Source organism: Pelobates fuscus, chromosome 7, assembly GCF_036172605.1.
Source record: "Pelobates fuscus isolate aPelFus1 chromosome 7, aPelFus1.pri, whole genome shotgun sequence".
NCBI lineage: Eukaryota > Metazoa > Chordata > Amphibia > Anura > Pelobatidae > Pelobates > Pelobates fuscus.
The window spans coordinates 15,543,311-15,556,198 of NC_086323.1; the positions used below are offsets into that span (position 1 = coordinate 15,543,311).

Sequence of the window (12,888 nt, forward strand, 5' to 3'; positions counted from 1 at the left end):
ACTTGTACAAAAGTAGAAGAAACTTCTTAACCCCTTAAGGACACATGACGTGTGTGACATGTCATGATTCCCTTTTATTCCAGAAGCTTGGTCCTTAAGGGGTTAAACAGAGATCCAAGAGGTTCTAAGCACCAAGCTGTTGCGAAAAAAAGAAAAAGTTTTGGTTCCCTATTTATGATGTCAGCATCTTTGACTGCGGGCAAAGCATGCCTCAGGCTCTGGCATTCTTGACAGCTGCAGGGCTCTGCCGAGAGACCAAGCATGCATTTAGGGGCGTGTCAGCAGTGGGCATGCCTCATTTGAATACCCATGTTGCACTGCAAGCAGCTGTGCTCCTCTTCCCTTTGCTGTTAATATGATACAAGCTAAAAAAAATATATATATATATTTTTCTTTTTTTACATATTTAGTGGGGTCATTAATATTTATGGCAGATTCTCCAAGTTACAGTTTAATGTAGGGTTGCTCACCATACGTGTAAAAGGCAGGTTCCGCACCTTGCCTGCTGTCAGATGGATGGACTTTATATTCTGGTTTCTCTTCAGATCGAATAAATCTTTCGCCTTTTACTAAAGATTTCCGTGGAGAGGAACGACCACGAGTTTCACTCAATTTTTTCAGGCCCAGTTTACACTGGCTGTGCTAAACTTGTAGAAAAGTAGAAGAAACTTCTTAAACAGAGATCCAAGAGGTTTTAAGCACCAAGCTGTTGCGAAAAAAAGAAAAAGTTTTGGTTCCCTATTTATGATGTCAGCATCTTTGACTGCGGGCAAAGCATGCCTCAGGCTCTGGCATTCTTGACAGCTGCAGGGCTCTGCCGAGAGACCAAGCATGCATTTAGGGGTGTGTCAGCAGTGGGCATGCCTCATTTGAATACCCATGTTGCACTGCAAGCAGCTGTGCTCCTCTTCCCTTTGCTGTTAATATGATACAAGCTTAAAAAAAAACAGATATTTTTTCTTTTTTTACATATTTAGTGGGGTCATTAATATTTATGGCAGATTCTCCAAGTTACAGTTTAATGTAGGGTTGCTCACCATACGTGTAAAAGGCAGGTTCCGCACCTTGCCTGCTGTCAGATGGATGGACTTTATAATCTGGTTTCTCTTCAAATCGAATAAATCTTTCGCCTTTTACTAAAGATTTCCGTGGAGAGGAACGACCATGAGTTTCACTCAATTTTTTCAGGCCCAGTTTACACTGGCTGTGCTAAACTTGTACAAAAGTAGAAGAAACTTCTTAAACAGAGATCCAAGAGGATCTAAGCACCAAGTTGTTGCAAAAAAAAGAAAAAGTTTTGGATCCCTATTTATGATGTCAGCATCTTTGACTGCGGGCAAAGCATGCCTCAGGCTCTGGCATTCTTGACAGCTGCAGGGCTCTGCCGAGAGACCAAGCATGCATTTAGGGGCGTGTCAGCAGTGGGCATGCCTCATTTGAATACCCATGTTGCACTGCAAGCAGCTGTGCTCCTCTTCCCTTTGCTGTTAACCCCTTCACGACGGGTGACGGACGAGGTCCGTCATCCTGGGGATACCCTTAACGACGGGTGATGGACCTCGTCCGTCACGCGGTAAAATTAACCCCAGATCGCCGCAATCGCGGCGATCGTGGGGTTAATGGTGCTCCGGTCTGCCTCTGCATTAGAGGCAGACCGGGAGCACCGGATCGGGCTGTCAGAGTACATGTGCCCGCTCTGACAGCATGCCAGAGCGGGCACATGTGCTCTCTATACTCACCTCCGCCTCCCTGCACTTCCGGGTTCAGTGTGAAGTGCAGGGAGACGGATCTTCAGTGATCCTGCCCCCTGCTGTTAAAAAAAAAAGTTAAATTAAAATCCCACCCCCCCTTAACCCATATTAATAAAAAATTAACCCCTTCCCTGCCAATTGATCACTGACTACAGTGATCAATTGGCAGGGATTACATTTTAATATGATCTGATTTTTTTTTTAACCCCTGAGGGTTAATTCTTTTTTTTTTTTTTAACCCTCAGGGGTTAAATTTATTTTATTAATTAATTTAAATATTTTAAAATTATAAATTTAGCTAGCTGGGGAGGGTGGAAGTTAGTGGGGAATTGGGGGATTTAGTGTTAGGCTAACTAGGGGTTAACGTGAAAAAAAGTTTTAAAATAAGCTTTAAAAAGTTAAAAAATTAAGTAAAAAAAAAGTTTTAATAACGTTTAAGTAAAAAATAAAAAAAAAATAAACCCTTTACCCAGTCCAAATAAAAATTAACCCCTTGCCTGCCAGTCTATCACTGCCTACAGTGATCAAAATACAGATCACAGTATTATACTGTGATCTAATTTTTTTTTAACCCCTGACGATTAACTTTTATTTATTTGTTAACCCTCAGGGGGTAAATTAATTTAATTAACTAATTTAAATATTGTATAATTCAATATTTTGCTAGCTGGGGTGGGTGGGAGTTATGGGAAAATGGGGAATTTACTGTTAGTGCTGCTTACTGCTAGTTAGGGGTTAACGGTAAAAGAAAAAGCTTAGAAAAATGTTAAATCTGTAAAAAAAAGTTTTACGAAAGTTTAGGAAACTTTAAAAAAATGAATAAGCAAAACAAAAGTTTAAAAAATAGTTTTAAAAAGTAAAAAAAGTTTTAAAAAGTAAAAAAATACATTTAATAACGCTCATTACCACTACACCTGGTACAAGCTAGCGGAAAAATGATCCCACGCTAAGGTTCAAAATATGCCTTTTGAAATACCCTGGGATGTCTTCTTTAAGAAATGGTATGGCTTTATGGGGTATTTGGATTATATAGCCTGGTAAAATACTCTAAAATGGGACATGGGCACAGCGTAAAAATTTAAAGTTTGAAAAAAATGGAATGGCTGTGTCCCAAATGTGCCCCTCCGATGTCCACATATACCTGGCAAAGGTACATACGGGGGTATTTTTGTACTCAGCCGACATAGCTGAGCAACATATAAAGTATTATAGAGTGGTGGTACACAAAATGTTTGCAAAATATACTGTGCAAACTCACTTTGTGTGTCAAAAAGGCAGAAAAAACGCTTATTACCACTACACCTGGTACAAGCTAGCGGAAAAATTATCCCACACTAATTTTCAAAATATGCCTTTTGAAATACCCTGGGATGTCTTCTTTAAGAAATGGTATGGCTTTATGGAGTATTTGGATTATATAGCCTGGTAAAATACTCTAAAATGGGACATGGGCACAGCGTAAAAATGTAAAGTTTGAAAAAAAATGGAATGGCTGTGTCCCAAATGTGCCCCTCCGATGTCCACATATACCTGGCAAAGGTACATACGGGGGTATTTTTGAACTCAGCCGACATATCTGAGCAACATATAAAGTATTATAGAGTGGTGGTACACATAAGGTTTGCAAAATATACTGTGCAAACTCACTTTGTGTGTCAAAAAGGCAGAAAAAACGCTTATTACCACTACACCTGGTACAAGCTAGCGGAAAAATTATCCCACGCTAAGGTTCAAAATATGCCTTTTGAAATACCCTGGGGTGTCTACTTTAAGAAATGGTAGGCCTTTGTGGGGTAGTTTGAATTTAAAACTTACGAAGATGCTTGGAAATTGCACATAGGTCCAGCGTCAAAATTCAAAGTTCTGTAAAAACTGATATGGCTTGGTCTCCAATATGCCACTGTAGCTTCACAAAATAGTGCCAAAGACATTCATTGGGGATGTCTTTTTACTCAGAAGACTTAGCTGAGCATAATTTGAAGGTTTTGAACTTAGTGGCACATATGAAATATACAAAATGCCCAGCAAAAATGCAATCCGTATGTCAAAAAATGCACAAAATTATTTTTTACCACATACTTTGGCATATATTGGTGAATAAATGGGGGCATGCTAAGGCACAATATGCACCTTATGATATACCCTGGAGTGTCTACTTTTACAAATGGTAGGCCTTTGTGGTTTTTTTTTTGAACAGTCAAACTGTTATAATACCCCAAATGGAAGCATAGGCTCATTAAATCCGTCTCTCAAAATTCTACTGTGAATACTGAAAAGGACAGGTCTCCTGTATGGCACTGTAGCTTCACGAAATAGTGCCATAGACATACAATGGGGGTGTCCTTTTACTCAGAAGACTTAGCTGAGCATAATTTGGGGGGTTTGAACTTAGTGGCACATATGAAATATACAAAATGCCCAGCAAAAATGCAATCCGTATGTAAAAAATGCACACAATTATTTTTTACCACATACTTTGGCATGTAATGGTAAAAAAATGGGGGCATGTTAAGGCACAATATGCACCTTATGAGATACCCTGGAGTGTCTACTTTTACAAATGGTAGGCCTTTGTGGGGGTTTTTGAACAGTCAAACTGTTATAATACCCCAAATGGAAGCATAGGCTCATTAAATCCGTCTCTCAAAATTCTACTGTGAATACTGAAAAGGACAGGTCTCCTGTATGGCACTGTAGCTTCACGAAATAGTGCCATAGACATACAATGGGGGTGTCCTTTTACTCAGAAGACTTAGCTGAGCATAATTTGGGGGGTTTGAACTTAGTGGCACATATGAAATATACAAAATGCCCAGCAAAAATGCAATCCGTATGTAAAAAATGCACAAAATTATTTTTTACCACATACTTTGGCATGTAATGGTAAAAAAATGGGGGCATGTTAAGGCACAATATGCACCTTATGAGATACCGTGGAGTGTCTACTTTTACAAATGGTAGGCCTTTGTGGGGGTTTTTGAACAGTCAAACTGTTATAATACCCCAAATGGAAGCATAGGCTCATTAAATCCGTCTCTCAAAATTCTACTGTGAATACTGAAAAGGACAGGTCTCCTATATGGCACTGTAGCTTCACGAAATAGTGCCAAAGACATACAATGGGGGTACCGTTGTACTCAGCAGAAGTAACTGAACACATAATAAAACTTTGTACAGGAATAGCACACACCAACTTTACAAAATACACATGAGAAGTTCTTTGTTATACGTTTGTGTGCGAAAACCCCCAAAAACACAATTTTACTCCAATATTTAGCAGAGGTTGGCGGTAAAATGGCTACGTAGAAAGTGTCAAAACAACCTTAGGTAAATAGCCTGTGATGTCTACTTTATATAAATATATACTTTTGTGTGGCAATTTTGTTTTATTTTATGGCTATTAGGCTTACAAGACAAACATACCAAATTCTAAAATCGCTCCACATTAAAATTTTATTTTACTCCTTGTGCTTTGTGACCTGTAACTACCAAAAAAAACTGAAAATCCCAGACACATTATATATTCTGTAAATCAGAACAAATAAATGAATTTATTTTTAATTACTTTCCTTAACCTGCACTAATTATGCACACATTATGATTGCAAAAACTGTAAAAAAACACATTTTTCTTTTTTTTGCATTTTTCTGTATTTTTTTTTATAATAAGTAAGCATTTATATATATATATGTTATATCAAATTAAAGCCCTTTCTGTCCTTTAAAAAACAGTATATAATATGTGTCGGTGCAATAAATGAGAGAGATGCAAATTGCAGTTGAACGCAAACAGCAAGAAAATGCAAAAATTGCTTGTGTCATTAAGCGTAAGTCAAGCTTCTGAAGCTGTGTCCTTAAGGGGTTAATATGATACAAGCTTAAAAAAACACCAGATATTTTGTCTTTTTTTACATATTTAGTGGGGTCATTAATATTTATGGCAGATTCTCCAAGTTAAAGCTTAATGTAGGGTTGCTCACCATACGTGTAAAAGGCAGGTTCCGCACCTTGCCTGCTGTCAGATGGATGGACTTTATACTCTGGTTTCTCTTCAGATTGAATAAATCTTTCGCCTTTTACTAAAGATTTCCGTGGAGAGGAACGACCATGAGTTTCACTCAATTTTTTCAGGCCCAGTTTACACTGGCTGTGCTAAACTTGTACAAAAGTAGAAGAAACTTCTTAAACAGAGATCCAAGAGGTTCTAAGCACCAAGCTGTTGCGAAAAAAAGAAAAAGTTTTGGCTCCCTATTTATGATGTCAGCATCTTTGACTGCGGGCAAAGCATGCCTCAGGCTCTGGCATTCTTGACACATGCAGGGCTCTGCCGAGAGACCAAGCATGCATTTAGGGGCGTGTCAGCAGTGGGCATGCCTCATTTGAATACCCATGTTGCACTGCAAGCAGCTGTGCTCCTCTTCCCTTTGCTGTTAATATGATACAAGCGTAAAAAAACACCAGATATTTTGTCTTTTTTTACATATTTAGTGGGGTCATTAATATTTATGGCAGATTCTCCAAGTTACAGCTTAATGTAGGGTTGCTCACCATACGTGAGAAAGGCAGGTTCCGCACCTTGCCTGCTGTCAGATGGATGGACTTTATACTCTGGTTTCTCTTCAGATCGAATAAATCTTTCGCCTTTTAGTAAAGATTTCCGTGGAGAGGAACGACCACGAGTTTCACTCAATTTTTTCAGGCCCAGTTTACACTGGCTGTGCTAAACTTGTACAAAAGTAGAAGAAACTTCTTAAACAGAGATCCAAGAGGTTCTAAGCACCAAGCTGTTGCGAAAAAAAGAAAAAGTTTTGGATCCCTATTTATGATGTCAGCATCTTTGACTGCGGGCAAAGCATGCCTCAGGCTCTGGCATTCTTGACAGCTGCAGGGCTCTGCCGAGAGACCAAGCATGCATTTAGGGGCGTGTCAGCAGTGGGCATGCCTCATTTGAATACCCATGTTGCACTGCAAGCAGCTGTGCTCCTCTTCCCTTTGCTGTTAATATGATACAAGCGTAAAAAAACACCAGATATTTTGTCTTTTTTTACATATTTAGTGGGGTCATTAATATTTATGGCAGATTCTCCAAGTTACAGTTTAATGTAGGGTTGCTCACCATACGTGTAAAAGGCAGGTTCCGCACCTTGCCTGCTGTCAGATGGATGGACGATATACTCTGGTTTCTCTTCAGATCAAATAAATTTTTCGTCTTTTACTAAAGATTTCCGTGGAGAGGAATGAACACGAGTTTCACTCAATTTTTTTCAGGCCCAGTTTACACTGGCTGTGCTAAACTTGTACAAAAGTAGAAGAAACTTCTTAAACAGAGATCCAAGAGATTCTAAGCACCAAGCTGTTGCGAAAAAAAGAAAAAGTTTTGGTTCCCTATTTATGATGTCAGCATCTTTGACTGCGGGCAAAGCATGCCTCAGGCTCTGGCATTCTTGACAGCTGCAGGGCTCTGCCGAGAGACCAAGCATGCATTTAGGGGCGTGTCAGCAGTGGGCATGCCTCATTTGAATACCCATGTTGCACTGCAAGCAGCTGTGCTCCTCTTCCCTTTGCTGTTAATATGATACAAGCTTAAAAAAAAAAACAGATATTTTGTCTATTTTTACATATTTAGTGGGGTCATTAATATTTATGTCAGATTCTCCAAGTTACAGCTTAATGTAGGGTTGCTCACCATACGTGTAAAAGGCAGGTTCCGCACCTTGCCTGCTGTCAGATGGATGGACTTTATACTCTGGTTTCCCTTCAGATCGAATAAATCTTTCGCCTTTTACTAAAGATTTCCGTGGAGAGGAACGACCATGAGTTTCACTCAATTTTTTCAGGCCCAGTTTACACTGGCTGTGCTAAACTTGTACAAAAGTAGAAGAAACTTCTTAAACAGAGATCCAAGAGGATCTAAGCACCAAGTTGTTGCAAAAAAAAGAAAAAGTTTTGGATCCCTATTTATGATGTCAGCATCTTTGACTGCGGGCAAAGCATGCCTCAGGCTCTGGCATTCTTGACTGTTGCAGGGCTCTGCCGAGAGACCAAGCATGCATTTAGGGGTGTGTCAGCAGTGGGCATGCCTCATTTGAATACCCATGTTGCACTGCAAGCAGCTGTGCTCCTCTTCCCTTTGCTGTTAACATGATACAAGCTAAAAAAAAAAAAAAAACAGATTTTTTTTTCTTTTTTTACATATTTAGTGGGGTCATTAATATTTATGGCAGATTCTCCAAGTTAAAGCTTAATGTAGGGTTGCTCACCATACGTGTGAAAGGCAGGTTCCACACCTTGCCTGCTGTCAGATGGATGGATTTTATACTCTGGTTTCTCTTCAGATCGAATTATTCTTTCGCCTTTTACTAAAGATTTCCGTGGAGAGGAACGACCACGAGTTTCACTCAATTTTTTCAGGCCCAGTTTACACTGGCTGTGCTAAACTTGTACAAAAGTAGAAGAAACTTCTTAACCCCTTAAGGACACATGACGTGTGTGACATGTCATGATTCCCTTTTATTCCAGAAGCTTGGTCCTTAAGGGGTTAAACAGAGATCCAAGAGGTTCTAAGCACCAAGCTGTTGCGAAAAAAAGAAAAAGTTTTGGTTCCCTATTTATGATGTCAGCATCTTTGACTGCGGGCAAAGCATGCCTCAGGCTCTGGCATTCTTGACAGCTGCAGGGCTCTGCCGAGAGACCAAGCATGCATTTAGGGGCGTGTCAGCAGTGGGCATGCCTCATTTGAATACCCATGTTGCACTGCAAGCAGCTGTGCTCCTCTTCCCTTTGCTGTTAATATGATACAAGCTAAAAAAAAAATATATATATATTTTTTTCTTTTTTTACATATTTAGTGGGGTCATTAATATTTATGGCAGATTCTCCAAGTTACAGTTTAATGTAGGGTTGCTCACCATACGTGTAAAAGGCAGGTTCCGCACCTTGCCTGCTGTCAGATGGATGGACTTTATACTTTGGTTTCTCTTCAGATCGAATAAATCTTTCGCCTTTTACTAAAGATTTCCGTGGAGAGGAACGACCACGAGTTTCACTCAATTTTTTCAGGCCCAGTTTACACTAGCTGTGCTAAACTTGTACAAAAGTAGAAGAAACTTCTTAAACAGAGACCCAAGAGGTTTTAAGCACCAAACTGTTGCGAAAAAAAGAAAAAGTTTTGGTTCCCTATTTATGATGTCAGCATCTTTGACTGCGGGCAAAGCATGCCTCAGGCTCTGGCATTCTTGACTGTTGCAGGGCTCTGCCGAGAGACCAAGCATGCATTTAGGGGTGTGTCAGCAGTGGGCATGCCTCATTTGAATACCCATGTTGCACTGCAAGCAGCTGTGCTCCTCTTCCCTTTGCTGTTAACATGATACAAGCTAAAAAAAAAAAAAAAAAAAAAGATATTTTTTTCTTTTTTTACATATTTAGTGGGGTCATTAATATTTATGGCAGATTCTCCAAGTTAAAGCTTAATGTAGGGTTGCTCACCATACGTGTGAAAGGCAGGTTCCACACCTTGCCTGCTGTCAGATGGATGGATTTTATACTCTGGTTTCTCTTCAGATCGAATTATTCTTTCGCCTTTTACTAAAGATTTCCGTGGAGAGGAACGACCACGAGTTTCACTCAATTTTTTCAGGCCCAGTTTACACTGGCTGTGCTAAACTTGTACAAAAGTAGAAGAAACTTCTTAACCCCTTAAGGACACATGACGTGTGTGACATGTCATGATTCCCTTTTATTCCAGAAGCTTGGTCCTTAAGGGGTTAAACAGAGATCCAAGAGGTTCTAAGCACCAAGCTGTTGCGAAAAAAAGAAAAAGTTTTGGTTCCCTATTTATGATGTCAGCATCTTTGACTGCGGGCAAAGCATGCCTCAGGCTCTGGCATTCTTGACAGCTGCAGGGCTCTGCCGAGAGACCAAGCATGCATTTAGGGGCGTGTCAGCAGTGGGCATGCCTCATTTGAATACCCATGTTGCACTGCAAGCAGCTGTGCTCCTCTTCCCTTTGCTTTTAATATGATACAAGCTAAAAAAAAAATATATATTTTTTTTTCTTTTTTTACATATTTAGTGGGGTCATTAATATTTATGGCAGATTCTCCAAGTTACAGTTTAATGTAGGGTTGCTCACCATACGTGTAAAAGGCAGGTTCCGCACCTTGCCTGCTGTCAGATGGATGGACTTTATAATCTGGTTTCTCTTCAAATCGAATAAATCTTTCGCCTTTTACTAAAGATTTCCGTGGAGAGGAACGACTATGAGTTTCACTCAATTTTTTCAGGCCCAGTTTACACTGGCTGTGCTAAACTTGTACAAAAGTAGAAGAAACTTCTTAAACAGAGATCCAAGAGGTTCTAAGCACCAAGTTGTTGCAAAAAAATGAAAAAGTTTTGGCTCCCTATTTATGATGTCAGCATCTTTGACTGCGGGCAAAGCATGCCTCAGGCTCTGGCATTCTTGACAGCTGCAGGGCTCTGCCGAGAGACCAAGCATGCATTTAGGGGCGTGTCAGCAGTGGGCATGCCTCATTTGAATACCCATGTTGCACTGCAAGCAGCTGTGCTCCTCTTCCCTTTGCTGTTAACCCCTTCACGACGGGTGACGGACGAGGTCCGTCATCCTGGGGATACCCTTAACGACGGGTGATGGACCTCGTCCGTCACGCGGTAAAATTAACCCCAGATCGCCGCAATCGCGGCGATCGTGGGGTTAATGGTGCTCCGGTCTGCCTCTGCATTAGAGGCAGACCGGGAGCACCGGATCGGGCTGTCAGAGTACATGTGCCCGCTCTGACAGCATGCCAGAGCGGGCACATGTGCTCTCTATACTCACCTCCGCCTCCCTGCACTTCCGGGTTCAGTGTGAAGTGCAGGGAGACGGATCTTCAGTGATCCTGCCCCCTGCTGTTAAAAAAAAAAGTTAAATTAAAATCCCACCCCCCCTTAACCCATATTAATAAAAAATTAACCCCTTCCCTGCCAATTGATCACTGACTACAGTGATCAATTGGCAGGGATTACATTTTAATATGATCTGATTTTTTTTTTTAACCCCTGAGGGTTAATTCTTTTTTTTTTTAACCCTCAGGGGTTAAATTTATTTTATTAATTAATTTAAATATTTTAAAATTATAAATTTAGCTAGCTGGGGAGGGTGGAAGTTAGTGGGGAATTGGGGGATTTAGTGTTAGGCTAACTAGGGGTTAACGTTAAAAAAAGTTTTAAAATAAGCTTTAAAAAGTTAAAAAATTAAGTAAAAAAAAAGTTTTAATAACGTTTAAGTAAAAAATAAAAAAAAAATAAACCCTTTACCCAGTCCAAATAAAAATTAACCCCTTGCCTGCCAGTCTATCACTGCCTACAGTGATCAAAATACAGATCACAGTATTATACTGTGATCTAATTTTTTTTTAACCCCTGACGATTAACTTTTATTTATTTGTTAACCCTCAGGGGGTAAATTAATTTAATTAACTAATTTAAATATTGTATAATTCAATATTTTGCTAGCTGGGGTGGGTGGGAGTTATGGGAAAATGGGGAATTTACTGTTAGTGCTGCTTACTGCTAGTTAGGGGTTAACGGTAAAAGAAAAAGCTTAGAAAAATGTTAAATCTGTAAAAAAAAGTTTTACGAAAGTTTAGGAAACTTTAAAAAAATGAATAAGCAAAACAAAAGTTTAAAAAATAGTTTTAAAAAGTAAAAAAAGTTTTAAAAAGTAAAAAAATACATTTAATAACGCTCATTACCACTACACCTGGTACAAGCTAGCGGAAAAATGATCCCACGCTAAGGTTCAAAATATGCCTTTTGAAATACCCTGGGATGTCTTCTTTAAGAAATGGTATGGCTTTATGGGGTATTTGGATTATATAGCCTGGTAAAATACTCTAAAATGGGACATGGGCACAGCGTAAAAATTTAAAGTTTGAAAAAAATGGAATGGCTGTGTCCCAAATGTGCCCCTCCGATGTCCACATATACCTGGCAAAGGTACATACGGGGGTATTTTTGTACTCAGCCGACATAGCTGAGCAACATATAAAGTATTATAGAGTGGTGGTACACAAAATGTTTGCAAAATATACTGTGCAAACTCACTTTGTGTGTCAAAAAGGCAGAAAAAACGCTTATTACCACTACACCTGGTACAAGCTAGCGGAAAAATTATCCCACACTAATTTTCAAAATATGCCTTTTGAAATACCCTGGGATGTCTTCTTTAAGAAATGGTATGGCTTTATGGAGTATTTGGATTATATAGCCTGGTAAAATACTCTAAAATGGGACATGGGCACAGCGTAAAAATGTAAAGTTTGAAAAAAAATGGAATGGCTGTGTCCCAAATGTGCCCCTCCGATGTCCACATATACCTGGCAAAGGTACATACGGGGGTATTTTTGAACTCAGCCGACATATCTGAGCAACATATAAAGTATTATAGAGTGGTGGTACACATAAGGTTTGCAAAATATACTGTGCAAACTCACTTTGTGTGTCAAAAAGGCAGAAAAAACGCTTATTACCACTACACCTGGTACAAGCTAGCGGAAAAATTATCCCACGCTAAGGTTCAAAATATGCCTTTTGAAATACCCTGGGGTGTCTACTTTAAGAAATGGTAGGCCTTTGTGGGGTAGTTTGAATTTAAAACTTACGAAGATGCTTGGAAATTGCACATAGGTCCAGCGTCAAAATTCAAAGTTCTGTAAAAACTGATATGGCTTGGTCTCCAATATGCCACTGTAGCTTCACAAAATAGTGCCAAAGACATTCATTGGGGATGTCTTTTTACTCAGAAGACTTAGCTGAGCATAATTTGAAGGTTTTGAACTTAGTGGCACATATGAAATATACAAAATGCCCAGCAAAAATGCAATCCGTATGTCAAAAAATGCACAAAATTATTTTTTACCACATACTTTGGCATATATTGGTGAATAAATGGGGGCATGCTAAGGCACAATATGCACCTTATGATATACCCTGGAGTGTCTACTTTTACAAATGGTAGGCCTTTGTGGTTTTTTTTTTGAACAGTCAAACTGTTATAATACCCCAAATGGAAGCATAGGCTCATTAAATCCGTCTCTCAAAATTCTACTGTGAATACTGAAAAGGACAGGTCTCCTGTATGG

General features: G+C 39.4%; 10 non-coding genes across 10 annotated transcripts; all 10 read left to right on the forward strand.

Annotated features, from left to right (window-relative positions):
- Positions 1–525: 525 nt before the first annotated feature.
- On the forward strand, positions 526–639 carry LOC134569626 (U5 spliceosomal RNA). The gene has a single exon (XR_010084299.1). It is a non-coding gene; the product is annotated as a U5 spliceosomal RNA (small nuclear RNA).
- Positions 640–1,092: 453 nt separating this feature from the next.
- Positions 1,093–1,206, forward strand: LOC134569688 (U5 spliceosomal RNA). The gene has a single exon (XR_010084357.1). It is a non-coding gene; the product is annotated as a U5 spliceosomal RNA (small nuclear RNA).
- Positions 1,207–5,785: 4,579 nt separating this feature from the next.
- Positions 5,786–5,899, forward strand: LOC134569492 (U5 spliceosomal RNA). Its single transcript, XR_010084168.1, has one exon. It is a non-coding gene; the product is annotated as a U5 spliceosomal RNA (small nuclear RNA).
- Positions 5,900–6,353: 454 nt separating this feature from the next.
- LOC134569855 (U5 spliceosomal RNA) lies at positions 6,354–6,467 on the forward strand. Its single transcript, XR_010084520.1, has one exon. It is a non-coding gene; the product is annotated as a U5 spliceosomal RNA (small nuclear RNA).
- Positions 6,468–6,921: 454 nt separating this feature from the next.
- LOC134569954 (U5 spliceosomal RNA) lies at positions 6,922–7,037 on the forward strand. The gene has a single exon (XR_010084616.1). It is a non-coding gene; the product is annotated as a U5 spliceosomal RNA (small nuclear RNA).
- Positions 7,038–7,491: 454 nt separating this feature from the next.
- On the forward strand, positions 7,492–7,605 carry LOC134569592 (U5 spliceosomal RNA). The gene has a single exon (XR_010084267.1). It is a non-coding gene; the product is annotated as a U5 spliceosomal RNA (small nuclear RNA).
- Positions 7,606–8,065: 460 nt separating this feature from the next.
- LOC134569913 (U5 spliceosomal RNA) lies at positions 8,066–8,179 on the forward strand. Its single transcript, XR_010084575.1, has one exon. It is a non-coding gene; the product is annotated as a U5 spliceosomal RNA (small nuclear RNA).
- Positions 8,180–8,713: 534 nt separating this feature from the next.
- On the forward strand, positions 8,714–8,832 carry LOC134569671 (U5 spliceosomal RNA). Its single transcript, XR_010084341.1, has one exon. It is a non-coding gene; the product is annotated as a U5 spliceosomal RNA (small nuclear RNA).
- A 458-nt stretch (positions 8,833–9,290) lies between these two features.
- LOC134569914 (U5 spliceosomal RNA) lies at positions 9,291–9,404 on the forward strand. The gene has a single exon (XR_010084576.1). It is a non-coding gene; the product is annotated as a U5 spliceosomal RNA (small nuclear RNA).
- Positions 9,405–9,936: 532 nt separating this feature from the next.
- On the forward strand, positions 9,937–10,050 carry LOC134569627 (U5 spliceosomal RNA). Its single transcript, XR_010084300.1, has one exon. It is a non-coding gene; the product is annotated as a U5 spliceosomal RNA (small nuclear RNA).
- The last annotated feature ends 2,838 nt before the right edge of the window (positions 10,051–12,888 follow it).